Source organism: Saccopteryx bilineata, chromosome 7, assembly GCF_036850765.1.
Source record: "Saccopteryx bilineata isolate mSacBil1 chromosome 7, mSacBil1_pri_phased_curated, whole genome shotgun sequence".
NCBI lineage: Eukaryota > Metazoa > Chordata > Mammalia > Chiroptera > Emballonuridae > Saccopteryx > Saccopteryx bilineata.
Genome location: NC_089496.1, coordinates 108,420,119 through 108,446,159, shown reverse-complemented (window position 1 = coordinate 108,446,159; position 26,041 = coordinate 108,420,119). Strand labels below are relative to the sequence as shown.

Genomic DNA, 26,041 nt, shown 5'->3' with positions numbered 1-26,041 from the left:
AGGGGAGAAGAAATTAGTGCAAAAAAGGAACGGGGTGGGGGGTTAGTTGGACTTTCTTTCCCCTGAATTCTTTTTTTTTTTTACAGAGACAGAGAGAGAGTCAGAGAGAGGGACAGACAGACAGGAACGGAGAGAGATGAGAAGCATCATCAGTTTTTTGTTGCGACCCCTTAGTTGTTCATTGATTGCTTTTTCATATGTGCCTTGACTGGGGGGCTACAGCAGACCAAGTAACCCCTTGCTCAAGCCAGTGACCTTGGGCTCAAGCTAGTGAGCTTTGCTCAAACCAGATGAGCCGGTGCTCAAGCTGGCGACCTCGGGGTCTCGAACCTCGTCCTCGGCATCCCAGTCCGATGCTCTACCCACTACGCAACCTGCCCAGTCAGGCTCCCCTGAATTCTGATGACGTCCTGGAAGCGAGGGACCCGGGGCCTTTGTTGGAGCTGAGTGGGTGCCTCGCCTGGAGGAGCCAAACCAGACAGCAGGTTCTCACTGACCAGGAAGCAGCTTCTTCTGTTAGAAGATGCCGCCCAGGACTTCCATCGCCAGGGAGGGGAAGACAGGGCCTGGCTCCGCAAGGACAGCTGGACTCTCTTGCTGGTGGCAAAGGCAGCCGGTGACTTGAAGTCAAAGCCAGTGCTTATTTTGTTACTATTCCAAAACTCTAGGGCCTTAAGAACTATGTGGAGTCGGCTTGGCGGGTGCTCTATAAATGGAGCAGCAGCACCCGGATGGCGGCACATCTGCGTACAGCATGGTTTTAAGCCCGACCTTGAGACCTACTGCTCAGAAGAAAAGATTTCTTTCCAAATATCTCACTGGTAGGAAGATGCAAGGAAGGATACGCCCCTAGAGCCTTTGGAGGAAGCATGGCCCGACACCCTGATTTCCAAGGTTTGGCCTCCAGAACTATGAAAGAACACATTCCTCACATTTCTGCTGTCTTAAGCCCCTCAGATTGTGGTAATTGTTACAGAGCTCAGGACAGTAATACATCCTGCAAAATGTGTGCATGTGCGTGTATATACACACACCATGCACACACAGCATGCACATAGGTGTGGTTGCTTTTTCTTTTTCCTCATTCACAGGGAAGCGGGAAGGGGACTCACACCCTCAGAGCTGCCAGGTGCCCACTGTGCTGGCCACTCGCTTAGGGACCAGCTCATGGACCTCCCACAGCTCCCTGCGGTCAACACCCACTTACAGATGAGGACTTGGAACTGAGGGAGGCCAAGCTGGGCCTGGCCATTAGATCCTGACAAGAAGAAAGGCATGTGCTTTAAAAAGGAAGGAACATTCTAGGTAACCACATAGTCAGTCTTCTGCTCATACGAAAGAAATGGTTAGTGTACTCCCCTCCAGGGAGCACCCCTGCACCTTTCTCTCCCCCTCCCTCCTTCTTCCCCCACAGGAGTGCATCTCCTGAGCTCTAAGAGTCCCCACAAGACTTGCAACCAGGGGAGCGGTGGGCAGCGGCAGCTCATCCCAGGCTAAACCCCTGCACCTGTCCCCAAGGTCCCCTATTCTCTGACTCCAGTGAGCTCACAGCGGTCCCTCTCAGGCTCTCTCCTGTTGCTTCTTCTAGCCTAGGCCCTTCCTTGTTTCACTGTCCCCAGCTGTAATAGACGTCCTTTTAAAATAGGAAGAGGGAAAGGAAGGAAGGAAGGAAGGGAGGGAGGGAGGGAGGGAGGGAAGGAGGGAGGAATGGTTAGTGTCACAGAGAATTTTCTTAAACTCACTTTGTTGAGTGCTGTGAACTTGTCTTTAAAAGATAACCCTTTGCCTTCCCTGCCCCAGCAGCCTCAGGGAAGAGTTAAGAGATCTAGGCAGTAAGAACAACAACAAAAGAGAGCCTAGGCAGCAATACCAATGGGAATAAACCACCTGTAGAGCTGAGCTTCATCCGGGAGCCTGGGAGACTCTCAAGAGGTCAAAGACTCCCAGGGCTCTCTTCCCAGCGAGGTCCCAGGAGCGCCAGGTGCTCCTGAAGCTAGTCCTTCTGCTTAGTCCGGGCACCGCTCTCCAGGGCTGCCCTGGTGGTCTTCGGCACAGCAGTTGGAATTTGTTACTATTTGCAAGTGGTTCCTTTTCAAGGAAGGAAAGATGGAAGGAAGGGACAGAGTGGGAAGGGAACAAGGAAAAGAGGGAGAGAAGGGGGAAGGAAGGGAGGGAGAGAGGGAGGGAGGGAGAGAGGGAGGAAGGGAGAAGGGAGAAAGGGAGGAAGGGCGGGAAAGAGGAAGAAAGGAAGGGAGGAAGGGAGGGAGGGAGAGAGGAAGGAAGGAAGGGCTTAGCACAGGATGTGGAACCTAGCAGGTGCTCTCCTGGGATCTGTCCCTCTAGTCTGTAGGAAACAGAGCTGTGTTAATATCACTACAGAGGGGTCTTTCCCAGTGAGTACCAGCTTTACACCAGACACAAAAGGTCCCTTTCATGTGCCTCATACATGACAACCACATACACAAAGCCCGTGGATTAAAGAGCACATGGCTGTTTGACCACCTAGGATCCTGCACTGGACACTGGCACAGCCCAAGTCCTAAGAGCAAACACCCATAGCCAGGAAGAACACTCATCAGGCCTGGGGAGAGGTTTGTCCACAGTCCCTGCCTCGGTCTTTGAACAGAAGGTGGCTGTGTCTGACCACCCTGGAGACTGAGGCTGTGTTGCCACTAACACTGGAGACAAACTGCCTCAAAAGGCAGGAAGGATTTGGTCAGGGGAGATCTTAGGTCAGAGGAAGACAGATTGATCAACTTGTCCAACCTTCTTCTCCCCATGTTCTCATTCAGTATTGGAAGATATTCCCAAATTACTGCTTTTCATGATAGTTACACGTGGTAGCCAAGGAGCACTATGCAACATTACACAAATCACGTTATTCCTCAATGTGTGCAGAAGTGGGCCTCGATGTCAGACGTAACATGTGTTACTCTGGTTGCCACTCTATAGAGCTAGATATGGCTTTAAGAGAGGAGACAGTTGCAATACAAGTGATAGGTTTAGATGGTAAAATTCAGTCTGTTGTAACAAAGATAACTTGTCATAAGCAACCCCAGTACAATGTCTGATTCTGATATATGAAATCCATGGCCCATTTCTGAAATCTAAATATTGCTTGAAGTTTTACTGACAGTTCCAGTCATTGCTATTGCTTCAACAGAGTGACGTCTCTTCAAGTTAATACAAAAAAACCCTAAAAACTACATTGACTCGATAAAAGTTACTTAATTTAGCATTACTGTTGATAAGACACAATTACATGAAAATTTTGCCTCTAACATAAACAGTGTGTTTGCTGAAATGTAGGAAAGGAAAATAAATATTATGACACAAATAGAGAATTTATGAATTTTATATGTCTTTACTACTCACACAAATATCACCAGCTCATTAACATAGTACCTAGATATTTACACTAATAATTACAGTCAGTTGTCTTTGAGAGTTTGCTGACTTTCTGAAAATAAAAGCCGTGGCTTTTTAAAAAGAAATATCCTGTTGTTTTCTCATTATGAAGATATGCTTGTCAGGGTAGGATGGTAGAACATATCTTTATGTATCAGCTGGGGGACTTGATTAATGACTTATTTTTTTAATTAAAAAAAATTTTTTGTGAGAGAGAGAATCAGACAGAAGGGACAGACAGACAGGGAGGGAGAGAGATGAGAAACATCAACTCATAGTTGCAGCACATTAGTTGTTCTTTGATTGCTTTCTCATATGTGCCTTGACCAGGTGGCTCCAGCCAAGCAGTGACCCCTTGGCTCAAGCCAGTGACCTTGGGCTTCAAGCCAGCAATCTTTGAGCTCAAGCCAGCGACCATGGGGTCATATCTATGACACCACGTTCAAGCTGGATGACCCCGTGCTCAAGCAGGTGACCTCAGGGTTTCAAACCTGGGGCCTCAGCATCCCAGGTCAATGCTTTCTCCACTACACCACTGCCTGGTCTGGTCAGGCAATTAATGACTTAGACCAGGGGTCTCAAACTCGGGCCGCGGGCCGCATGCGGCCCGCCCACCAATTTTGTGCGGCCCGCAGACTGGCCAGCAGACTAATCCACGAAGTTTGATTAGTCTGCAGGCCGCACAAAATTGGTGGGCAGGCCGCGAGTTTGAGACCCCTGACGTAGACAGTTGGTCACACGGCACATGGGGCTCCATTGCCCCTCCTGTCCTGGGCCCTGCCAGTGGAGGGGGGAGCCTGTATTCCAGGCTTCCAATTTTCACACATGCATAACATAGTGGTGAACAGGTCCATTTTCAATGACAAGCACTTTGATGGCCTCTCCAGGGGGAGGCGCCATTTGTCACGAGTGAAGACAGCTAGGAGACAGGCCACCCAGGGGCACAGTGGGTAGAAGCCATGCTCCAGAGGGTACATTTCTTCTGTCGGTCCCTCCCCTCCTACTGTGTCTTTGTATAAGTCACTCCAAGGTGAGGCCCTGGTTGTTGGCCCTGGGCCTTAGGGAGTAGGGCCAGGAGTATGCAATGCGGGCTGGCCAGAGCCAGGATAAGCATCCTGGAGGGGTCACAGGTGGCACAGCACCAGGGGAACAGAGTGGAGTGAGGGGGTGGGGCCGGCTCATGTGAGCTGCTGACAAGCAGATGCCCCGAGGACCCAACAACCCTGCAAGCCCAAGGGCACAGCAAGGGTGTCCCGGGGGTGGTCCGAGAATGGCACTATGTGGAGAGGCTCCAGAGCCACTGGCATCTGACTCAGCACCGCAGCAAGAGGGCAGTCCCGAGCCTGATCCCCTGCGCACCGGAAGCATCCCATTCAACCACCCTCGGCTGGGGGTGAAGTTACTTAATGCAAATACGGCTACCTGGCTCCACTCTTCGTTCCCAGATTTGGGGGCACAGCCCAGAGAGGGCATGCGGGTACCCCAAATGTGCCCATAACACACCCACTGTGTGTGTAACCAACGCTTGTCTGGTGGCTTAGGGATGAAAGGTCAGGATAGGGGACACGGCAGTCCCTTTCCTGAGGCTCCATAAGCCTCCCCAACCTATGTGGCTGGCAGTGGGGTCAGCAGGCTGCTGGGGGGGGGGGTGAGGAGATGAGAAATGGCAGGCAGTGAACTAAGCCTCTAGGGACATTCCTCTGGAGACTTCCAGTCAGTCACCAGCCTCAAACCCAGAGGGACTTCTCAGCTGACTTCCATTAACAGCAAATCTGTAAGGGCAAGGCCAAGGCCACGTCTCCTGGCAGCTTTGAGTCCAGCTTTCCTTCATCAAAGGGGTTGTTTGGCTGTCTTAACCACTGACTATAAGCAGCCAATGGACACAGTCAAGAAGGAGGTGATCAGACTAGGATCTGAAGATGATGCCAACCACTAAATCAGACCTCCGATGGCGCTGAGCAGCTTACATCGACACACAACATATCAGCCTGCCTCTCAGAGAAACGCTGGGGAAACTACAGGGCGTCAGCATTTACAGGATCTTTCCAGCACCATGGCAACCTGTCCCGCACAGCACAGAACAGCATCTGAGATTCCAAACCCAAGCCTGGGGCCCGAGGGGAGAGGGGCCCTGCAGCACTCAGCCTACAAGCTCATTCACTGGAGGGATTAAAATTAAGACTTTAAGATACAAAGACTGATAAATGATTGAGTTGATGACTATTTTCTTTTTTTCCTATAATCTAGCAGAGAAAAGAACAGGGAACTGTTCCTGGTTTTGTTTGGACCCATCGGGAGGGACTGACAAGTGGCAGAGGAGAAAGGGCATCATTGCGAGAGAGGTCCCCTGCGTCATGGCCAAAGAACAAAGTCTGGGCCCAGACAGTGAGCCCGGGCTCTCGAGAAGGCAGCTCTCGAAAGGTGGAGAGAAAAGATGTGTGTGTGTGTGTGTGTGTGTGTGTGTGTGTGTGAATGTGTGTCAGGGTTCAGAAAATTCTGGCTCAGCTCCTACGTCATTCTCACAAGGAATGATGGGAGTCCAAAGGTAGCAAGGCCACATGGGGACTTGAAGATGGGGGTTGCTGAAAGCAGGAAGGGGGTCAAGGAGGTCACAGGGGTTATGATGAGGTTGGGTACTCAGGCCTTGTCAGTCTTGGGCCCACCAAGGGCAGAGGAAACCCCAACTGTGACTCTGAGCTCCCAGCTAGAAGATGCGACAATCCCCAGATCAATTTCCTCGGTCCTGGGTGACACATGCCTATCCCCAGGGCCACCTGCTGCCTTCTGTTCTCCACCATCCCTTGGTGACCTTGAGTGTGTGCTCCTATGTCCCTCCAGCCCGTGTCTTCAAGGCTATACCTCTGCCTGTATCATTATTACGGGTCCCAGAGGTTACAGAAGGGTTTTGTCAAAACCATTGCCGATAGCCCTTTATAACACAGCAAGCAGAGCAGTCTCTCTCTCTCTCTCTTCTTTTAATAATTGTTTAAGTTGATTTTAGAAAGAGAAAGGAGAGAGAAACATCAATTTGTTGTTCCACTTATTCATGCATTCGTTGATTAATTCTTAGATGTGCCCTGACTGGGGATCTAACCCACAACCCACATCGAACCCTCAGTATATCAGAACAACGCCCTAACCAACTGAGCTACCCGGCCAGGGCTAGGAGTCTGTCATTCCAAGAGAATAGTGACAAAGACATGCACAGAGAAGGAGACGCAGGGCAGCACTGCTCCCTGGAGTATGCTTTCCAACATTTCTATGATTGTGAAGGTTGTCCCCATCGAGGTGGCAGGAAGGTGACTCCCTTCCTGTCCATTCATGAGGCTCAGGCGCTCTAGAAAAAGGCCAGCCGTGTCCCTTTTCTGCGTCCCTGGCCTTTGGGTTTGATCTGGTTCTTGGAGTTTACCCCTGGGTTGTCTCTCCTGCTGGCCTCTTCCCCTGATGACACATTGACATTTTATCTGGCTTTCTGCTGGGACGTTGTCCTCACTGTCCTGCCTTTCAGGTTGCCTCCCAGGGTCCAGGTGGGTGGCCCACCCAACCCTGGCTTCCCCGTTCCTCCGGGAGGAGGGGATCAAACAAAAGCAAGGCTTATTCATCCCTGAAGTCCCGGAAAGTACAGGAAGGAATAAAAGAGAAAATGAAAATTCACCCAAATCAAGAGAGAATCACGAGTAAGACTTGGAGAAATTTGCACAATTATCTAAATATGTCATTATTGGGATTGTGTGTGTACTTGTGTGTGAGTGTATGTATTCTGCTTTTTAACCTAATCGTTTCCGTGTGTGTGTGCGTAAGTTCTTTGAAAACATTTATTAAATAACTAGGGGGATTGTTTCATGAGGGCATGCCACTCCCCCGCTGCGGGACACAGGTGGTTTCTGAGCTTCCCTGTTTGTAGGAAGAGGGAACGTCTCCTCTCAGAGGCGCCGGCCTCACTGTCTGTATACAGGAGGCGCCCGCACAGCGCTCTCTCCATGCCCCCCAGTTCCTTCACAGGGCGGGGAGTGGCTAAACCCATCGCCCAGAGTCTAACCCTAGTCGGGGTCAATATTTTACTAGGAAGCAGGGTTACTGGGCTTTAGAAACGTGGGCACCAGACAATCTGTCTTTCGAGGCCAGGCTGTACCTAACGCAGACGCTCAGCCCGACTACGCTGTTCCACCCAGTCCCCTGCTGTAAAGAAACCTGCGTCTGTCATTCGTCCAGCTGTTAGGGAGCGGATGGAAGTCGCTTCCACCTCACCTTTCTCCCCAGCGCACCTGGACATGCGCACCAGAACATGCCCACCCCACTGGCAGGAGAAGTGGCCTTGCTCAGGCACAGGCGTCGGCAGGACGGGCCTCACGGGAGGGACAGCCGAGTTGAGCTGTGAAGGAGAGGCGGGAGGGACTAGAGGAATTTCTGGCACCTTCTTTATCTTGCCATAAGTGTAAGCTCTTGAGCAGGACTGACTGCGCTCAGGAACCAGCTGTTTTCCTGCCCTCGATGCCTTGCAGGCCTCCCCTGCTGGCTCTTTTCCTCCTAGGTGACATTTCCCAGGGTCTATACCTCCTCAGTGCCTTCCACGTATGACCCAGTCTGCCTTTTCGGTTCTCATAAAGAGTACTGTCCAATTTATGTCAACACCTCATCCTCACCCGCAGTTCAAAGCTTCTGCCTTCTCCAGGTGAGCCTGGAGAGGCCTCTGGCTTCTGCATCCCTGTCCCTCCTCCTCCCTCTCTCCCTCCCCCTTCTCCAACCTCCCCTCCCTCAGCCCTCCCCTCCCCCCTCTCCTCCCCCTCTCCTCCCCTCTCACTAACTGCTTCTGTGGCTCCTCCAGGCTCAGGGCAGGGAGAAGGGAGGGATAACAAAGTGCATTTTTACTTAGCTTGCTATTCTCACTCTGCTTTTGAATGCCCTCTATTCTGGTAGATGTTGAAATGCTGACTCCTCTCTTGGGCTACACTGGGGGTGGGGGGGAATTGGGGTTTCTCTAACATCCCACACCTGCAGGGCCACCCCTGACATCACACAGGCCCCTGACGCAGGAGAGGCACTGTCACCTGGCCTCTCTCAATGCCCAGCTCCTACACGTCTGTCTGCCCACTCCTTCAGGGGCAGCAGCTGGCACACTAACGCCCATGCAGGAGTTTTCTAAGTTTCTCACTAGTACCACCACTGGGCAGGCATCAAACTGAGGGCTGAGCTGGCAGTCTCCCTAGTGACAAGCGCCCCACTGCCCAGAATGGTGCTGTCAGTGTCCCTCCCTCAGCTGGAGGAAGGAGGAGTGGAGGGACCCACAGCTGCCACTCGGGACAGCCCTCCCCAGCCCATCCTCATACGTGTGGCTAAGGGCAGTGGCGGGCCAAGCTCCCAGAACCAGTTTGGTTCTCTCTCTTAACTGCTGCCCTGATGTGTCCCATTGCTTTCTCTAGAAAATGGGAACACGTGTCACTCTCTGCCTAGACAAAAAAAAAAAAGTTACATAAACAAATGAGACCGCATTTCAACCAACTGCTGAGACTCATTCAACAGCTGGGGCTTGAGGCTGAAAGAGGCTTTGTTTTAGTTGTCATTGGGAGGCTGTTTTAATAAGCGTGTAAATAAAACACGGAGGACAGCCACCTGAAGTGGGAGTCCCACCGAAGTTTTCTGTGACTTCGTAGTCACCAGTTCTCTGCACAAGGGAGTGGGAGGAGCCAAGCGGGCAGAGCTGAGTGGGAGACCAGCTTCCAGTCCTGCTGGATGGCCAGGGCTGCTCCTCATTGCCCAGGGAGCTTTGTGCCAGGACTTCCTGGAGGCGGGGCCTGCGAGGCCTCGCTGTGGCTGTCCCAGGATGGAGGGGCAGAGGGAAGTGCTCCGCTCCGTCTGTACTGAAGCCTCACAAATAGTCCCGGTTCGGTTCTGGCCGGCACAGAGCAGGTGCTCCTGAGCCCTATGCCAACACTGCTATTCCAATGGGAGACATTGCAGGACCATATGTTGCTTCCAAGAAATTTCATACAATCACTAGGAAGACCAAAATCTCTTCTCAACACTCTTAAGATGAATTTTGAAGCAAGAACATGACAAATTCAGTAATGTTGGGAATAGTATTTTACAGCTCAAGGGAGTTAGCTTTATATTTTAAAATGTGCTAGATTTGGCCCTGGCTGGTTAGCTAAGTCAGTTAAGAGCACTGTCCCGAAACAAGGTTGTGGGTTCAATCCCCGGTCAGGGCATACATGGGAAGCAACTGATGAAGGCACAACTGAGTGGAACAACAAATGAATGCTTCCCTTCCCCCTTCTCTCTTTCCGTTCCTCTCTCTGTCTCTCTATATAAATCAAACAAATAAAAAAATTAAGCCCTAGCCAGATAGATTAGTTGATTGGAGCGTTGTCCTGAAACACAGAAGTGACCATAGAGAAGCAGTCCAATGTTGCTGTCCCTGTCTCTCAAAAGGGGGGGGGGCTATATTTGCCATATAAGAATAAGAGCATAATTTTATTTCATCCTTTATCAGGCAAGTAACAGATATGAGGAGGACTTATGGGTCAAAATGGTGGACTAAACACAGACCTAACTTCACTTCCTCCTGAAATCCCACTCCTGCTACAATAAAGAGATGAAAGAAACAAACAAAATCAGAAATAGAAACCAATGAGGACAGAGAAAAGAATAACAGTTTGGAAACTGGAAATCAAATGAGCCAATGGTAGAAGACCCAAAAAGCCAAGTCCCCACCCCAGCGGTGAGCAAAGCTGAGAGCCACTGACCCACTAGCAGGACCTCGACCAGGCCTGGGGCTGGTGATACAAGGGACCCTGGAGCAAGAGGTGAAAGAGGGCATGCTGAACTGAGGGGGGCTGGTGGAAGATATTGGGTAATCACTGGGATTCCTAGGCGTCCTCCCGAATCTACATGGCTGGGGAACAGCCCCACTCCCAGTCCAAGTAAGCAGGATGCCCAAGCTGGGGGATGCCAGACACAGATGCAGGTGGGGGCACCAGACCCAGTACACGTGAATATTGGGTACTATCCCTCCTCCTGCACTCCTACAAGCCAGGCTGTTACTCTCCAGACAGGAGATGGAAGACTACCCTGAGGAATCTGGCCAGCCATGTGGAATTATCTTCAGTTATAGACAATAAGAATTCCCCCAGTAAGTGGTCCTCCTGATCATTCTACAGAGGAGCATGATGTCATCAGTCCCATCATGTACACAGAGTGTCCAGTATGTTTTAAGCCCCCATTTCATAATCATGAGTAGACAACCAGAGATTATGGAACAGCCGAGAAATATATCGTCTGAGGAAACCAAAAGAACAAACAAACAAACAAAAATTTGGTGGAAACAAAGACTATGTAGAGGAAACTAAATTCCAAAAATATATATATTATTGAGAAATTAACAGAAGAGATGGCATGCATGAAACAAGAATAGTTTGCTATAAAAAAAAATTTACATCCAGAGAACAAAATCTCTTGAAAAGAGAAGTGTAGAAATAAAAAATTCAAGAGTCCCAGCAGTGAATTAAGAAATAGAAGGCATAGCCTGACCAGGCAGTGGCACAGCGGATAGAGCATCAGGCTGGAACACAGAGGACCCAGGTTTGAAACCCCAAGGTCGCCAGCTTGACTGCGAGCTCACCAGTTTCAGCGTGGGGTTGCTGGCTTGAAGCCCCAGGTCACTGGCTTGAGCAAGGGGTCACTCGGTCTGCTGTAGCCCCCCATCAAGGCACATATGAGAAAGCAATCAATTAACAACTAAGGAGCCACAACAAACAATTGATGCTTCTCATCTCTCTCCCTTCCTGTCTGTCTGTCCCTATGTGTCCCTCTCTCTGACTCTCTCACTATCTCTGTCAAGAAAGAATAAAAGAAATACAAGGCATAAAGGTCAGAAAGAAGACAGACTGTTTATAGACATCATTTACATAGAAAATCATAAGGAATGTGTTAAAAATACTGAATAACTTAAACAAGAATACATGGTCAGTATACAAAAATAATTGTATTTATAGAGACTAGCAAGAAATACATTTTCTTAAAGTACTTAAAAAATAAAGGGGGCAGAAGATCTGAATCAATAGCTTACCAAGGATGATACACAGATGGCCAACAAGCATATTGAAAGATGCTCAACATCATACCTCATCAGGGAACTGCAAGTTAAAACACGACACCACCACACACCTATCAGAAGGGCCAAACTCCAGACCACTGACAACACCAAATGCTGATAAGAACATGGAGCAACAGGAACTCTCTCTCACAGCTGGTGGGGATGCCAAGGGCACAGACACTTAGTAAGAGAGTTGGACAGTTTCTTATAAAACTAAACATCCTCTTTCCATAAAATCCAGTAATGTGCATCTTGGTGTTTACCCAAAGGCATTAAAAAGTTACATGCAAAACCTCCATATTAACGTTTATAGCAACTTTATTCCCAATTGCCAAAACTTTGAAGCAACCAAGATACCCTTCAGTAGGTGAATGAATAAACAAACTAGGTTCCCTCCAGACAATGACATATTATTCAGCACTGAAAGAAAGAAGCTATCAGGCCTTGAAGAGAACACAGAGGAAATGTCAATGTGTATTACTAAGTGAAGGAAATCAATGTGGAAATATCTGACTCATTCAATAAATAACTTAAGAAAATTTCCCAGAATGCATCCTAGGTACACATTGTCAATCTTGACTTTTCGCTTCACTTCTTGGGGATCGTTCGCAATGTCAGGGCTAAAAGACCTGCCTTGTTATAACCACCGCATGACATTACCTTATGGGACAGCTCACAACTAATCAGTCTCCCAAAGGCTGACAGTGATGCAGCATCCCATCTTTTGACATTACAAGCAATGTTGCTAATAGTACCCTTTCACATTCATCATTTCCCAGGAAAAATTCCTGGAGGTTAAATTGCTCAGTCTAAGGATGTATGCATTTTAATATTAATTGGTGTCATCAAACTGCCCTCTATACGGGAGGCATTATCCACAATCCCACCTCGATATGAGCATTTCCATTACTCTCACTAATATGTTTAGTTATTTTTAGCTTTTTGATCTTTGTCAATCTAATTGGTGAAAAATACTATATGCCATTGTATCTTAATTTTCAGTTCTCAAATAAGTGCCTTTGAAGTTTTAAAAAATATTTGTGTGTTTATTATTTGGAAACAACATAAATAACAAAATAAACAATACTGGACTCTAATGCAAAGAATAAAATGAATATCCGTGAGTTCATATTGATATAAATATCCATGAGTCTATATTGATATAAATTATTAACTAAGTAAATAAGTGGGGGAGAAGTAACAACTCTTTTAACAGAGAAATTCCAATTAATCAACATAGAGGAAATGGGGAACGGATCATAGATCAGTCACCATGACAACACCAACATCACGTCCTCCTCCTCCTGAGGAGGGCACCTCACCCCGCCCCGCCACATCCTTCCCAATGACACCTGACCACCGCCTCATCAGGAGAAAACACCAGACAAACCCATACTGAGGAGGGAGATGCTTGCAAATATCGGATCTGTGCTCTTTAGAAGTGTCCAGCCAGGCCCTGGCCGGTTGGCTCAGCAGTAGAGCGTCGGCCTAGCGTGCAGAGGACCCGGGTTCGATTCCCGGCCAGGGCACACAGGAGAAGTGCCCATTTGCTTCTCCACCCCTCCGCCGCACTTTCCTCTCTGTCTCTCTCTTCCCCTCCCGTAGCCAAGGCTCCATTGGAGCAAAGATGGCCCGGGCACTGGGGATGGCTCTGTGGCCTCTGCCTCAGGCACTAGAGTGGCTCTGGTCACAACATGGCGACGCCCAGGATGGGCAGAGCATCGCCCCATGGTGGGCGTGCCGGGTGGATCCCAGTCGGGCGCATGCGGGAGTCTGTCTGACTGTCTCTCCCTGTTTCCAGCTTCAGAAAAATGAAAAAAAAAAAAAAAGTGTCCAGCCAGGGCATGAAAGACAGGACAGATCAGGGAGCTGCCACGTGGCATCAGCAGTCTGCCCAGAGTGCTGGAGCATGAAGCCGGTCGGTGCCAACCTGCTCAGAGAGGCCACAGGGACAAGGTAGCCATAGCTCTTCCAGGTGGAACTCCTCCTCAGGCTTGGTGGCTCGTGGTCACAAGAGCAGAAAGGTTCCCTTTGAAGGTGAGGTCTTCACTCAATCAACATCTTCACAATTGTTAGGGGTGGTGTCGATGTGGGCATGACGGTGGACACTAAACATTGAGTTCAGCCACATTAACCGAGGTCCCACAACTAATGAAGCAGTTAATCCTATTGCCATGTCAGTACCTGACTAACCAGGTTAACAGTGGTCTGGGCTTGTGCTCTGACTACCTGACTCCAAGTCATTCTAGCTCGAGAATAAAAGACTAAAAGGAAGTATGTCTGCCTATGAAGAGTGATGGTGTTTGGGAGGAATCTAGAAGTGATTGTTGTCTACTTTTTTCAATTTTCATAATTTAACACATTATTTTTTATCATGAAAAATTTTAAAGCAATACTTCTTCTCTGTGTGATGTTAGAAGACACAACTTTCCATCTTTTCTCCACTTTCCACCACTGTTTAATTGGCATAGTTATTAACTGATTAGTCACACCACATTGATTTCATTTGCTAGTATTCTTAAGACAATGTTCTTAAAGTCCTTGGCTTCTACTCAATAATTTTTAAAAGCTTCATTTATCAAAATGACCCATTTATTCTAAAAAAATAATAATAATAAACATACCAAGAAGAATGTAGAAATTATCCAAAATTCCATAACTAGAGATAACCTCAATGATTGTTTTGGTGACTTACGTTGGTTTGCACAAAGCCAGGCAGCTTTGAGTTGATTTTATTATGTTTTTAATGAATTATTTTTTGGAATAGGTTCTATATTCACAAGATCAAAATCAAACTTCAAAGTGTACCAAAAAGTACATCTTCCTTAACAATATATCTTGCTACAGATTGGTCAATATGTAGATATGCCTGGCTCCTTAGAAAGGCAGAACCCTACGCATGTTATGGAAGTACCAAAATTTATTGAACTCATCCTGGCTGGGGACATTGTGCTGAGAAAGAATCACTAGCATCTGTCACATGTGGATGAGTAACATCTCTGAAATACGCCACAGAGGCCTTTGTTTTCAGACTGACCTGAATGAGGTCTTCCTGCCCACATCTGGCCTCCTTGGCTTCATCAGTCTCGGCCTCATGCATTTTAGTGGAATGCTGACTTTTGCATTCAGTGTGTGCTGTGCAATTTAGCACTACATTGAGAAATAAGTTTGCAAGAAAGGAAAGGCTCATCGTGTACACACATCAAAGATTTTTTTCCCCCTCCATCAATGTCCTGCCTTCCCATGAGGTCCTTATAACGAAAGTCCAGGGAGCAACACCTCTGACTGACAGTCCCATTTGCGTCTGGCAAGTTTATGACAAATGAGATGGGAGCAAAAAAGCCAGTTGGGGCTGGGTGTGCCTGAAATGGTTCAAACATCTAGCACATTAGTAATGATCTTTTTTGGAGTATTGGCTCCTTTTGTTCAAAAAATCCCCCATGGGCATGGGATGACATCTCTTCTTGTTTTTCAAGCTGATTCTTCACCAGCACCCCCCCCCCCCACCAAAGAGACAGTGATCTGAAGAGTTTCCTTGGCCTAATACTTCCTCTTCTCCTCAAGGGCACACGTACCCTCACACGTGCACTCGGGGCACTCCTATACCCAGGCCGGGTGCACGGTGATCTGAAAAGGTCAAATAAGAACAATAATGACATGCACATCAAAGATTCCTTGAACTTTCCAGAGCTGATAAAAACTGAGGGAGGGGCCTTGGCCACCCTCCAAGTGTCCTGTGTGGCTCGTGTAGGACAGGTGCCCTGCCAAGCCCATGTGCAGGACTAAGGGCAGGCATGTAGCTGAGCAACAATGGCTTGGCCGAGAGACAGGAAATGACAGCCACGTGTCCGTGTCTGATGACATCTGTGATGTGACCAAGCTCCTATCTCTCATCTCCTGCGCATGCAGCAGGCGTTTTCCAGAGTCACAGGGAGAGGGAGAGCCCATGGGGACCAACCCGCTCAGAAGGAACTGGGGGTTCAGGACATTGGTCATTGCTATTCAGTCGCTGACTAAAAGTGGTCCCCCATACACCTTACAGGAAGGCGTAAAACTCCCTGGGCAGGGACGCTCAGGCTCAAATTGGGGAGAGTGTGCTGCTCTGGGGAAGACCACTTTCTGGCTGGGTTCACTCTGCGTCTCTCAGGATGGCCCCCTCACTTTGACAGGATGTTTGAGTCGCATAAAGCCACAGGCTTGGAGCCAAGCTGACCGAGTTCTTGTCCTGGCTCTACTGCTCAGAAGTCCTACCCTAGTTACTTAATCTCGTGGTTTCCTTAACCGTACACTAGAGCTAAAAATAGGAGCTGCCTCCTAGTCTGTGCTGAGGGTCAAATGAGAAAACGGTGTGTAGCACGCGCCTGACCCTCTGTGAGGGCTTGACAGTTGTTAGTTAGCTCTGATGATTATCTCGAGCCTACCCCTTGCGGGCTAACCAGACCTGTTGTAATTACAACATACCAGGGATTGAAGTGGGCAAGAACTCACAGGTCAGGCATGCTGTGCGGCCAAGGGCTCTGCTCTTGTCCCCAAATGCAGAATGTCAGAACTCGAGGGCTGGCGGTCAGCTGGAGCTCCCAAACTTGGCTGAGCTCCAGAGGAAACTTAAAAAGCCCACAGACCAAAAAGCCGTCCAAGTTATCCTGATGGGATGCCAGGCTCGCAGATGACAGGGCAAGTCCAAGTCCCTCCTGGACAGCTGGGGGTGGAGCCATCAGGAGGGGGAGGGGCCTGTCCGAGGCCTTTGCAGATCCGGTGCTCAGAGCCCCAAGTCTCTCCTTTCCCACAGGGGCTCCCTGCAGCCGCGAGGCATTATGGGAGAATCAAGGAAGAGGCCTCATGTCCTTTGAAGAATTCTTTTTTCAACTCCGAAGGTGGAAGAACGCGCTAACTGCCAATGTAAACATTTTCCTTTGAAAGAAAGCAAACTTCATGGAGCCCAGATTTCAAGGAGTCTGTGGGAGAGCCCCAACCAGCCTTATAAACAGAGAACCCACTGGTTAGCGGGTTGGGGGTGGGACCTTTTCAATTTAGAGCAGGGGTCCCCAAACTATGGCCGCGGGCCACATGCAGCCCCTTGAGGCCATTTATCCAGCCCCTGCCGCACTTCCGGAAGGGGCACCTCTTTCATTGGTGGTCAGTGAGAGGAGCATAGTTCCCATTGAAATACTGGTCAGTTTGTTGATTTAAATTTACTTGTTCTTTATTTTAAATATTGTATTTGTTCCTGTTTTGTTTTTTTTTTACTTTAAAATAAGATATGTGCAGTGTGCATAGGGATTTGTTCATAGTTTTTTTTATAGTCCGGCCCTCCAACAGTCTGAGGGACAGTGAACTGGCCCCCTGTGTAAAAAGTTTGGGGACCCCTGATTTAGAGGATTGTCTCCCTGCCAACCAGAAAGATGCGTTCCCAGCTGTCTGCTTTAGAATTCCCTCATTTCAGGATGATGGACATCAGCCTTTCATTTTGAAAGGGAACATATGGGCATCAAATGACCATCATTTTCTTGTAATGGCAGACAAGCGCTAATGAACATGTAAATGGCCAGAGCTCAGGCTGCTAAAGCTTGATAGGATTTCTTACACATTTTTTTTTCCACGTTGGACTAGATGGCGTTTGGGTTGCCAGAGATGGAGGCTGGGGGAACAGTGGTCCACTCTACCCTCCCCACTCTCACGGGGGCAGCCCCAAGAAAGTTCGAGGGCTGACATCCTAGGGCAGGAGGGTCAAGAGGACACATGCAGGCCTCCAAGCCGAGAAGACTTCCCGCATGTGGTCTTGGCCAAGTGGGCCTACTGGCATCACCGCAGAGGGTAGACAATGCCACCTGGGTGATGCATGCGAAGCACCCAGAGCCTGTGAGCAGTGGGCATGCCGCGAGTGACAGTGGCTATGGCCACCCAGACCTGGACTCTGCCCACAGGCCTGACCTGGTTTGGGGCCGAGATGCTGGTTGACTACCACACTGTATTCTATAAAGGGAATGTTATGTCACATAGCCGCAGAGCAGCTGAAGCAGGAAGTAGAGCCTATTTGTCACTCCGTCATTACCAGACCAAGTGCTTCTCCTGGCCTCAGTGTCCCCAGATGACAAGGGCTGGAAGGGAGTGTCCTGGGGCCTCTCCTGCCTCACCAGCCATATACTCAAATGACTACAGACTTAAGACTGGACATCTCAACCTTGACTGCTTACTGCAATCACTGGTGCATTCTTACACCAGACTGGGGGCCCCAGTCCCACCCTAGGCCAGCTACATGAGAACCCAGCCATGGGCCTGGGTGTCAGTGCGCTGCTGGTGCACCCAAAGCATTACAGAGTACAGCCAGGAGAGCTACAGGTGAGAGAGACATCCTGCCATGGGATCGATAAGTTAGCCTTGCAGATCTAAGGGCAGCAGCTTCAGGTGTGAACTCAGCAGAGCTGAGCCCAAGGGTCTCTGTCACTTCGTCCCATCCCTACCATGGGGCCAAGTTCCAGGCTGTTCCACAAAAGGCAGGACTCGGGAACTCACCCAGCAGGGCCTGCTCCACCACCCTGGTCTGGAAGAGGTAGGATGCTTGCCAGGAGTCACCTGTGCTGTGATCCTGGTGGGCCTGCCTCGCACAGGCCCACAGGCCGCCTGAGAAGGTCCTGGTCCAACAGCACATCCCCCCATGGGTGGGGATGGGACCAGACAGGCAGCAACCTCTCACCCCTTCCAGATATTTGGGGGTCTGTAGCATGCTAAGGGCTAACGCCCAGGGACTCTAACAACTTCATCACAGCCCATTTCTTCTGAGCCACCTCAGTGTCTGGCTGATAGTTCGTACATATCAGCTGAATTCTAATGGCCACAGTGTCCCCGTGCAGTCAGAGGGATGGTCCCTATTTCACAGGTAAAGAAGTCAGCCTGGTGACTAGTTCAAGGACTTAACCAAGAGTAAAACTGCTCAGCCAGAATTCACACCCTAGTCGGGTGGGCCCAACGGCCCCTCATTCTTCTGCCAAACCACCCTGCCCCCTGTGCCCTATGTGGATCTGAGACTTCCGGGTAGACCCACCTGCCCAGATTTGCATCTGCTTGGCGCATGTGAACCTGGAATTTGAGCTCACATCTTGTCTTTCAGCCAAGACACACTTGCAGCAAAACTCAATTTAAGAGACTATTGGGATTCTGCTTTCGGTTGTGATGCAGTTCCTTCAGGAAGACCAATTTTCCCACTGAAAAACAACTAGAAAAACTGGGTAGAGAACACACACACACACACACACACACACACCCCAAGTACCTGGCTTCACCAGATAATTTTTCAAACAAGTTAGGGAGAAATAACTCTAATTTTACACAAACTCTTCCAAAACATAGAAAAAAATGAACACTGGCCAACTCATCCTGTAAAGACAACATAACCTTGATTCTAAAATCTGATAAGAAAATTATAAGAAGGGCCTGACCAGGCGGTGGTGCAGTGGATAGAGCGTCGGACTGGGATGTGGAGGAAGTTCGAGACCCCGAGGTCGCCAGCTTGAGCGCGGGCTCATCTGGTTTGAGCAAAAAGCCCACCAGCTTGAACCCAAGGTCGCTGGCTCCAGCAAGGGGTTACTCGGTCTGCTGAAGGCCCGCAGTCAAGGCACATATGAGAAAGCAATCAATGAACAACTAAGGTGTTGCAACGCACAATAAAAAACTAATGATTGATGCTTCTCATCTCTCTCTGTTCCTGTCTGTCTGTCCCTGTCTATCCCTCTCTCTGACTCACTCTCTGTCTCTGTAAAAAATTAATTAATTAATTTAAAAAAATTATAAGAAGGGAAAATTATAAGTGAATCTTTCATAAACACTGATGCAAAATCTCCTAGAAAAGTGTTAGCAAACTAAACCCAGCAATATTTGAAAAAAATAATACCTCATGAGAAAGTTGATTTTACAAATAAAAGATTAACATTAAAAATTTTCAATTGCCTAGCCAGGCGGTGGCGCAGTGGATAGAGCGTCGAACTGGGATGCGGAAGGACCCAGGTTTGAGACCCCGAGGTCGCCAGCTAGAGCATGGGCTCATCTGGTTTGAGGAAAAAGCCCACCAGCTTGAACCCAAGGTCGCTGGCTCCAGCAGGGGGCTACTCGGTCTAATGAAGACCCGCGGTCAGGGCACATGTGAGAAAGCAATCAATGAACAACTAAGGTGTTGCAACGCGCAATGAAAAACTGATGATTGATGCTTCTCATCTCTCTCCGTTCCTGTCTGTCTGTCCCTGTCTATCCCTCTCTCTGATTCACTCTCTGTCTCTGTAAAATAAAAAATAAAATTAAAATTAAAAAAAAAATTCAATTGATGGCCTGACTAGGCGGTGGCACAGTGGAGAGAAGATCAGAATGGGACACAGAGGACCCAGGTCCTAAACCCCGAGGTTACCGGCTTGAGCGCAGGCTCACCATCTTGAGCACAAGGTTGCTGGCTTTAGCGTGGGATCATAGACATGACCCCATGGTCTCTAGCTTGAGCCCAAAGTCGCTGACTTGAGCAAAGGGTCATTTGTTCTGCTGTAGCTCCCCCAGTCAAGGCATATACGAGAAAGCAATCAATAAACAACTAAGGTGCTGCAATGAAGACTTGATGCTTCTCATCTCTCTCCCTTCCTGTCCGTCTGTCCCTATCTATCCCTCTCTCTGTCTCTGTCACCAAAAAATTTTTTTTTCAATTGATGTAGTTTACCACTTTAACCAAATAAGAGAGGAAAGCATATGCATTTGGTAAAATTCAATAGTCATTCATAGCAATAAAAAGAAACTCTCAGAAAACTAGGGTTAGAAAGTTATAGAAAGGTAAGGAAACTTGCTCAGTCTGACAGAATGTCTGCAGTAGACCTATCATAAGCACCTAACTGAATGTGAGACATTGCAAACACTCTCCCTGAAATCAGGAGCGTGGCAAGGATGTGCCCCACCAGCACTTCTATTTAACATCAGACAGGGGTCCAAGCAGAGCAAAGAGCTCATATAAGAGAAGTAAAAGGTATAAAGGATAGAAGGGAAGAGAGAAGGCTGCCATAATTCCCAGGAAACATGATTGGATGCACAGAAAATTGGAAAAATCTGCAGATAAACTCTTAGAATAAGTGAATTTAGCTAGGTTGATGAGTTCACAGTCAATATCAACAAAAATCAACTACATTACCACATACTTGTAAACAAGTAGAAAATAAAAGTGTGAAAATTACTATTTATACTATATGTGTGCATGTGCACCTATGCACATCTGTGTGCATACGAGCGCACGTGCGCGCACACACACACACACCTTGGAATAAAACTAATGAAAGATATGTGAGATCTCTAAACACAACACGAGTATTGCAAGAAATTAGTAAAGACCCAAATACATGGACAGATACACCTGGTTTATAGATTAGAAGACTTAATATTGTAAAGAAACCAGTTCTTCCCAATTGACCTATACATTCAATGTGATCAAAATCCCAGCAAGCCCTGGCCGGTTGGCTCAGCGGTAGAGCGTCGGCTTACCGTGCGGAGGACCCGGGTTCGATTCCCGGCCAGGGCACATAGGAGAAGCGCCCATTTGCTTCTCCACCCCTCCGCCGCGCTTTCCTCTCTGTCTCTCTCTTCCCCTCCTGCACCTAAGGCTCCATTGGAGCAAAGATGGCCCGGGCGCTGGGGATGGCTCTGTGGCCTCTGCCCCAGGCGCTAGAGTGGCTCTGGTCGCAACATGGCGACGCCCCGGAGGGGCAGAGCATCGCCCCCTGGTGGGCAGAGCATCGCCCCCTGGTGGGCGTGCCAGGTGGATCCTGGTCGGGCGCATGCGGGAGTCTGTCTGACTGTCTCTTCCAGTTTCCAGCTTCAGAAAAATGAAAAAAAAAAAAAAATCCAGCAAGGTTATTTGGGGGCTGTGGCAGTTGACAAACCTATTCAAACATCTCTATGGAAATGCAAACAGCCAAGACTGTCCAAGGAGAACCAAGCTCAAGTGCTTCTATTATCAGATAGTAATAATTATTATGAACCTACGTTGCAACAAACAGACCACTAGAACCAAAGGGAGTTCAAAAGTAGACGTGCATTTGATTTATGACAATGGTGCTGAGTCAACTGGATATTCAATAGAGAAAGAACAAATTATTGACCCTTAGATCACAAACTCACAAACATATTGACCCTTACTTACTTCACCTCATATGCAAAAATCAAAACACAAAAAGTAAAACAATAAACCTTTTTGCCTGACCAGGCAGTGGTGCAGTGGATGGAGTGTCAGACTGGGATGCAGAGGACCCAGATTCGGAACCCTGAGGTCATGGGCTTGAGCAGAGGCTCACCAGCTTGAGCGTAAGGTCACTGGCTTGAGTATGGGATCATAGACATGACTCTATGGTCGCTCGCTGGCTTGAGCCCAAGGTCACTGGCTTGAGCAAGGGGTCACTCACTCTGCTGTAGCCCCTGGTCAAAGCACATATGAGAAAGCAATCAATGAACAACTAAAAAGCTGCAACGAAGAACTGGTGATTCTCATCTCTCTTCCTTCCTGTCTGTCTGTCTCTATCTGTCCTTCTCTCTGTCTCTGTAATAATAATAATAATAATATAAACCTTTTAGGAAAAAAACTCAGAAAATTTTGATGACCTTGGAATAAACATTTCTTAAATAAAATGAAAAGACATTTAACCATAAAGGAAAACAACCAGTAAATTTGATTAAATTAAAATTTAAAATTTCTGTTCAACAAAAAAAACACCTTTAAGATAGCAAAAGTATAAGCCATCACACCTGACCAGGAGGTGGTGCAGTGGATAGAGCGTCGGATTGGGATGCGGAAGACCCAGGTTCGAGACCCCGAGGTCGCCAGCTTGGACCCAAGGTCGCTGGCTCCAGCAAGGGGTTACTTGGTCTGCTGAAGGCCCGCGGTCAAGGCACATATGAGAAAGCAATCAATGAACAACTAAGGTGTTGCAACGCGCAACGTAAAACTAATGGTTGATGCTTCTCATCTCTCCATTCCTGTCTGTCTATCCCTCTCTCTGTCTCTGTAAAAAGAAAAAAAAAAGTATAAGCCATCTCATGGGAGAAAGAAGACATTTGGTTATATACAGGTGTACATTTATACACATACAACACACACATATTTTTAAAACTTATGTCTGGAATATGTATACATATGTATATATGTAAATTCTTATAAACCAAAGAAAAAGCAGACAACATACAAAGATATGGCGGGTTTGGTTGCAGGCTACCGCATCACAATAAAGTGAGCTGTAATTATTTTGCTGGTCTTGCCTTCAATTTGTAAAACACACAACATCTATGAAGCACGGTGAAACGAAGTCATGCCCATACAGAAAAATGGGCTCAGACAGGAACGTGACAAAACAAGCTATTCGGCCAGAAAGCACATGGAAAGGAGCTCAACCTCATTCATTTCCACAGAAGTGCAAGTTCACATTGCAATGATCAGCCATTCGCACTAACCGGAAGGGCTAACATGTGTCAGACTGACCACGCCAGGTGCGGGGAGCCCGGAGCTCCTGGAACGCTCATCCTGCTGCTGGGAGTGTCAATTGTTGGGACAACAGAGAAACCTTGGGATCTACTAAAGCTGAGCGCTTGCATACCCTTCTACTGTGATCTTAAGCTCATGCTTAAGATACATACCCCGAAGAAACCCGAGCCTATGACGCACGTTTACCAAAACACAGGGCGAGAATGGTCTAGCCTGCATTCTCTGCACCTGCCTCCCAGACAAGTCTCACAGGTCCATCCCCGGTTGAACATCCGCTGTGCTCAAAAGCGAGGATGAATCTTACATGCATGATGTCCAGAGGAAGAAGTACACAGGTTTATAAACAGACAGAATTCACGTGGGTGGCTTTAGTCAGCCTGGGCTGCCGGGGCAGGCTATCGTGGAGCGGGTGGCTCGTAAACAACAGAAAATGTCATTCTCATGATCCGGTCCGGAGGCGGGGAGGCTGAGGTCAGCTAGCAGCGCCTGCGTGGTCAGGTGGGCCTCTTGAGTCCTCCCTTTCTGGGGTGCAGATGGCTGCCTTCTCGCTGTGCCCTCTCAGGAGGAGAGCTGAGAAAGAGAGGGAGCGCCTTCTCTTATTTCTCTTACAAGGGTCCTAAGCCCAGCGTGAGGGTTCCACCCTCATGACCTAATTGACCTAATTACCTACCAAAGGACCCCTCTCCAAACACCACAGCACTGGGGCTTGGGGCACAGCCTGAGGGTGTTGAGAGGACACAGCCAGAGCGTCCCAGTGAGAGGTCAGAGAGGGAGCAGTGACTGAGAGGGGACAGGGAGGGGCATTCTACCCTGCAGGCATGTTCTACTTATTTCTGTGCCGGTTTCATAGGTATATTTGTTTTGTGAAAATTGAAGGAGCCATTCTTTTATGATGTTTCCTTTTCTGCATGTGTTACACTTGGATAAAAATTTACTCAAACAAAAGAGAAGGGAGTAGAAAATGAGGGAGGGGGAGGGGAGAGAAGATGTCACACACCCCCAGCTGAGGACATGAGCTGACAATTGGTCCCACCAGGTCTCCAGGCACCCGGAGCAAGATTTCCCAGCATCAGCCGAGGCAGAGAGCATTCACACTGGATTTGGCTGGGCACAGATGGCCATAGAGCTCTCCTGCCGGCCCCCTTCTCCTGAGGGCTTGGCTGTCACTCAGCCTCACTCGGGACTCTGTGCCCACTCTTCCCAGGTGGGTGGAAATTTGAGTGCCAGCCTCCGGATACAGAGTGGGGATTAATTTGATCCTCCACCTGGGTAGCTCTGAGTGGGCAGGTGGAATGAGCTCACAGGCCGCAGAGATGTGGCTGACCCCCACCTAGATCAGGCCCCAGGGGGAGGGTGGGGTGGGGACAGAGGGGGCCGTGCTACTTAGGAAAGGGGCTGCTGAGATTGCACCTGCCCAGGCGAAGTCCCTTGTCGCCTGCCCAGCCCTGGCCTGTCTGCATCTGTGGTGCCAGGACTATAGGAAGGGCATGGCAGGTTGATCTGAGAATGGCCACGCTTCCTGAGCAGAGCGCCTAAGTCCCGCAGGGTCCGAGCGAGTGCTCCATCCGGTCCGCCCTTCCTTTCAGTCTGGGACAAAATGGTGCCCGTGGTGGTCTGTGCTGGGCTGACGCTCTCTGAGTCTGGGGTGGTCTGGAGCAGACGCAGCAGACACAAGAGGCATGGGGCCTGGACTCAGATTCTTTCACGAGCTTTGTGAGCTGGGGCACTTCACCACACTGCCCTTGCCTCAGTTCCGTCTTTGAGACTTCAGGTTTAGCATCCTGTGCTACCCCATATAGTAGCCACTGGCCACGTGGTGCATGGCTCTTAACATCTAGATTCAAATTAGTTACAGTTGAATAAAATTCACAACTCGATTGTTCTGTCGTGCTGGCCCACCTTTTACGTGCTCGCTAGTCATACGTGGCTCGTGGCCACTGGGTTGGGCAGTGCAGGGGTAGGACACTTTCATCAGCATAGAAAGTTCTGTAGCCCAGTGCCGGGCTAGACCCATCTCTGGTTTCAGAACCATTTTCACTAGTGAGAACTCTTTCTTCACACCAAAGCCTGATGTAGTCACAGATAAAGTGAGGAGGAGGGGCCTGAGCCCCTAAAGGTCTTGGTCGCCCCCATCCACCCAATGGCCCAGGCTGCCTCTGGGGCCTCCTCTGTGGGACAGCTCCCCGCAGTGCTTCCTGGCCTATTATCTATAGAAACGTGTGTCTGGGATGGAGGTGAGTTTTGAGAGGACAGTGGCTACAAGTTATCAGTTTGTTTTCTTCCTGAATCTGTGTTTTGGCCTTCACATTCTCTCTCTCTCTCACTTAACCTTCTCAATAACCCACCTGTAGGTAGAGATGAAGGTACCTACTGATGAAGCTCAGAAAGATTGAGGAACTTGCCCCGGGGCACACAGTTAATAACCCCGGAGTTCCCACAGACAACTCACAGTTCTGTTTGAAGCTACCTCCCAGGCTGGGTGAGGAGGTCAGGGAGCCCCACCACCTCTGGACAAGGAGTGAGTTTGCGCAGTAGGCCTCTGTGGACTGAGCGGGTAGGGAAGCTTTTCAGCCGGACGGGAACTGATGACCTGGACAGGTGCGTGGGGGCAGAGAAAGCACCCCCTCTGGGCAAGAAGACCGGGAAGGTCACTCCACGGAACACCATGTGGCAGATGAGATGTTCCCGATGGCTTGGAGGAGCCCAGTTGGCTTCTATTCACCACCCCCGCTGCCACCACCGCTGCCGCCCTGGACGTCTCCCCTTTGGCTTTGCTGTAACTTAATCCAGGTGTGCTCATTTCTTCTTGTCTCTGCAGCCTGCAAGTGAATAATCCAACGTTGAGTTTCGCTAGCCCTGACTGGCTCAGGATGGCTACCAGGCTTTGCCAATTTTTCCCAGGGGGAGAACAGGCTAGTCAAGTAGTCTGGGCAGCTTTCTATACAATCACCATCCCTTAAATGTCAGCTGGATCCTTGAGTTTAGTCTAGACTAGTGATAGGGGGAGGGGGAGGAAAGGGAGAGAGGGAGGAGGAGGGAGATGCTCT

The 26,041-nt window shown here is 48.9% G+C and overlaps 1 non-coding gene across 1 annotated transcript; it reads left to right on the top strand.

The window, feature by feature from the left end:
• Positions 1–20,965: 20,965 nt before the first annotated feature.
• On the top strand, positions 20,966–21,041 carry TRNAG-ACC (transfer RNA glycine (anticodon ACC)). The gene has a single exon. It is a non-coding gene; the product is annotated as a tRNA-Gly (tRNA).
• Positions 21,042–26,041: the final 5,000 nt, after the last annotated feature.